Genomic DNA, 4,324 nt, shown 5'->3' with positions numbered 1-4,324 from the left:
AATGTGCAAGGAGCTCTAGGTGGTTGAGAACACCAGCAGTTCAGTAGCTTGAAGAAGCTCAGACAAGTAGAAGAGCAGTAGCTCGAGGAGAGCTCAGGAAACTTGAGGGAAGGACACCAGCAGCACATCAACGAGAATGAAGGAGGGCAATAGCATTTAGCAGTAACTTGAGGAGAGGCTCAACAACAACAAGAAGCAATCTCAAGGAGCTCAGGAAGCATGAACAACAACAAAACGTTTCAGCAAGCTCAAGGATGACCTCAACAATTGCAAGGCGACATCGACAATAGCTCAGGAAGCTCAAGAGAGGACGGCACAAGATCAACGAGCAACATGGAAGCAAAACAACACATCAAGAAACTCGAGAGAGGGGCACAATAGCTCAGCAGCCGAGAAGAAATGACAACAGCGGCTTCGGGAAGCTGGAGGGCAGTCGAGCCAACGACCAAAGAGAGGAGAAGAAAAAGAGCCCTCGATGGAATTGGCGTCCAAAGAATTAAAGGAGGGACTGGTCTGATGATGAAGTTCTAGGAGGTCCTCAAAAGGGATGCAGATGAAAGGAGGAAAAGGGGCAAAGTCGTGAAGAAGGAGATGAGGAGTTTAACGGTGTGTAACGGTTTTTAGACGGAGTTTAATGGTATGTTAGATCCGGAATAAAATGGTGATTCGTACAATTATGACAACTTTTAAAAACGTGCTAAGAAGTAAAAATAAGGTAAAAATTACGCTATATATGGCTATTTTCCTCATATTATATTATAATTTTCCATATGTGCAAGAAATTTGATGGCGTATGGATTTGATACATGATATATTTGTTTGTGTAAAGATATGTAAGGAATCAGATGCTTGTAAGGAACTGATGCGTCATGCATGCATAGCTGATGATTCTGCTCTCGCAATATTTAAAAGACTCATCATCACAATTCTACGTCTTCTCTTAATTTTTTATCCCCTTTTACATTGAAGGAAAAAATAATATTTTTTTAATGAAATAATTTAATCGATCCGAGTCAGATCTTTTTTAGCCAATCTCTAGTTAATTTCATGGATTTTTCTTTTGACTATAACAGAGATTTATAAATTTAATTGGAGATTGGTTTGAGAAAATAAAGAGGCATGAGAGTTTTATTGATGAAAATTGAATTCAAAATCTCTTGATATCGACTTGATGATGATAATGCTAAACTCTTTTATAAAGTTTTAGAGTTAAGTAAATTTAATCATATGCATGCGTTAAGGAGAAAACAAATATAAATTAGAAAGCGCAAATTATAAATTATGATACAAATGTAAATCTCTGAGCCCATAACAGAAGGGAACCAAAAAAGAAAAAAAAAAGACAATCTTCATGGCTTAATCAAATCAGATGAAACTAATTCGGGTGAAATAAAAAAATATATATATATATATATTCTTTGTTTCCAAGTATTCTTTTATATACAGTCAACGGACACAGTTAATAATTAAGCCACCCAGCTCCTAATCTTAATTGAGCCCATAAACATAAACCAGTATAATTAATCCCCAAATCTCCAAACCCCAAAAATCAAACCCTTCAATAATCACAAATAAAGGCATGAAGAGAGATAGAGAGAACAAAAGAAAAAAAGAAAAAAGAAAATCACTAATTGACATAACCCACCAACCCAACACATTTTTGCACGCGTCTCTAATCTTGTTCAATATGCCAAGACCAAATTACTTATCCACTTTGCCATATATGCTCAGCTACCTTTCCATGTCACTTCCGTTCGGGCAACTACTCAATTTATCCACGTGGATAAAACTCCTCGATGGCTCATCGTTAACGGTCTTGGCTCTCTTCTGCGACTCCACATCATCTGCTTCCAGGTCTAAAGATTGATATTCGACGCTGTCTCCGTAAATTTTGGTGAGGATGAGGTAGAGGGATACGGAGAAGATCGTGACCCCGATCAGGAACCAGCTGAACCCGATGTTCACGAGCGACTTGGCCCGGTGGAGGGCCTCGTCGCTGTGGCACCGGACCACCAGGTGGCCCTCCTCTAGGTTCATGAAGCAGCCCTTAGGGATGAGCTGTGGGGTCCACAACATGAAGCCCATGACCATCAGCCAAATTCCTTGGAATAGAATGCTAGCTGACCTCACAAAGCTGACTAGGAAACTCCTTGGGAGGGCGATCCCAATCAAGGTTGTGGCAAGGGACACAACGATCACAATTTGGAGCAACAAGTGATACTGTCCCTCCACGCCCATGTGGTCGGCCGAGTGGAGGTGGAAGAGGAGGAGCTGCTGGCCGAAGGCCACGGCCCCAACTAGCTGGGTCAGGCCGAAGAAGGCCCAGCGTGGGCCTTGGATGGCCCCACCACCCGGTCCAAGACGATGGCAAAAGCCGCATAGGTGAAGAAGGAGAGGGAGATGAGGGAGTGCTCGAAGTTGTGGAGGTGGTTGGATGGGATGGTGCCGTCGGGGTCTAGGGGCTGGTGCCTGTCTGGGCCTATGAAGAGCTCCATCGCGATGGACATGGAACACCCGAACATTATCATGTACAACTCGAGGTACCTGACCCTAGGGGATGGGAACCAGGGCGGGGATGAGTACGAGCTCGGGCCACGCGCATGGAGCCGGATGTGGTTGAAGAGGTGCCATAGGCCTATGACAAAGAAGCCAAACCCGGGTGCCACATGCCCCACCAATGCGCCCATGTCGTTATGCTTCACTAAGGACGCAGTCGATCTCCCAAACAACCTTAAATTCCTATGGACTAAGCGCTTTTTTTTTTTTTGGGGTATTTGGAGAAAGGATATTGAAGAGAGTGAAGGGGGATGTTTGGGGGAGGAAGGGGAGAGTTTGAAGGGGTTTTTAAGAGGGAGATTTGGGGGCGGGGGAGGGATTGGATTGGATTGTCGAAATTCTAATGTGTCCAGAGGGTTCTATGGAAGAAGAGCGTGAATATTTTCTTTTCGTGGGTTCGGGGCTTAAAATTAAAGTGCATAGTTGACCAATGACCGCTCTTTCATTGCTTCTAGAATTACAAGATGGCCCTGGGATTAGACCATCATTAATGTAAATTCAATAAATTAATTAAATTTTGGATTATAGTAATGCATCATATGATGGGACCTATGATTCGTGTCTACCGTATATATGTCACAATGAATTAAGACTGCTACATATCCATCACCATTTATAACTGAAGGAATAGTTATTGGTCCCGGACTGGCAGAACCTACCATAATAGGAGTTTTGTACAGTTAAGTTAGTATTAAGAGTACTTGGGTCTGAGAAAGGGGTATAATGCAGTGACTAACACCCTCGTTTAGTAATTTAAAGGTTTCAAGTTCGATTCTTACTTGGGTCTGAGAAAGGGGTATAATGCAGTGACTAACACCCTCATTTAGTAATTTAGAGGTTTCAAGTTCGATTCTTATCAGTGAGACTATCCGTGCTCCTTTATTTAGATTTTCTTTATATTTTCTTATATTAAGCCATAAATCTCCTATTATAACCGAAAAAAAAACTTGGCTCTCACGCTAGTGAAACTATCATTTTTTTATGTCCCTTTACTAGGTTCACGACCCTTCTTTATAATTAATGGAGAAAAATTTATACTGTTTTAATAGTTAGTTAATTTCTTTATTTTTTATTCGAAATTAAGGTATTTCAAATTTAAAGAATTTCCTACCTAACTTACATTAGGGCTTTTAGGTTTCTAAAGGCACGGTCCTCATACACTGCGATTTTGTTCTTGGGTATATAAACAATGAATGGAATTTGGCATTTTTCTGTTGCCTTCATATTCGACGTCTCCGGTAGATGAGATGGGCAAAGAAAGATCCCACAAATTATGGCCGGTGGTTCGACTTCCCATGGAATTAAACTGAGACCGATCTATCCGTAAAGAAATTAACAACGATGGGCGACTCATCAACATCTTAATCAGACTATTGCAGCTATAGTTTGTTTCGACGTTGCACAGCGTGCAAAAGGCAGAATGAAATGTATTTGGGAATTCCGATCTAGCTTGGTCTATGATGTTGCATAAAGTTGGTTAATTACTGTTCAAACCCGTCATTGTTAATTAGCCTACTTTTCTGTGGGTATGATTCCATATGGCTCTGGTGTGATAGCGTTTGAAGGCAATATTTTTCAGCCTTTTTCATGATCATTTGAGCTGACTCTGATGGAAAGGAATTTTCCCGACGGTCAAATTCTAACCTGTTAAACCCACCCAAATTAATTAAATTAGACGAAACTTAAAGTGGCCTTTCTCCCTGATCAAGACCTCGTGTTGAAAATTTTCTGTTTTGACCTAAACCAAATTATATTTAATTAGATAAAA

The 4,324-nt window shown here is 41.0% G+C and overlaps 1 pseudogene; it reads right to left on the bottom strand.

The window, feature by feature from the left end:
- Positions 1-1,380: 1,380 nt before the first annotated feature.
- On the bottom strand, positions 1,381-2,832 carry LOC116199024 (annotated as a pseudogene).
- Between the last annotated feature and the right edge of the window lie 1,492 nt (positions 2,833-4,324).

Source organism: Punica granatum, chromosome 3 (assembly GCF_007655135.1).
Source record: "Punica granatum isolate Tunisia-2019 chromosome 3, ASM765513v2, whole genome shotgun sequence".
Taxonomy (NCBI): domain Eukaryota; kingdom Viridiplantae; phylum Streptophyta; class Magnoliopsida; order Myrtales; family Lythraceae; genus Punica; species Punica granatum.
Note: the sequence above shows the minus strand (reverse complement) of the source record. Positions and strands in the feature narration are given on the sequence as shown.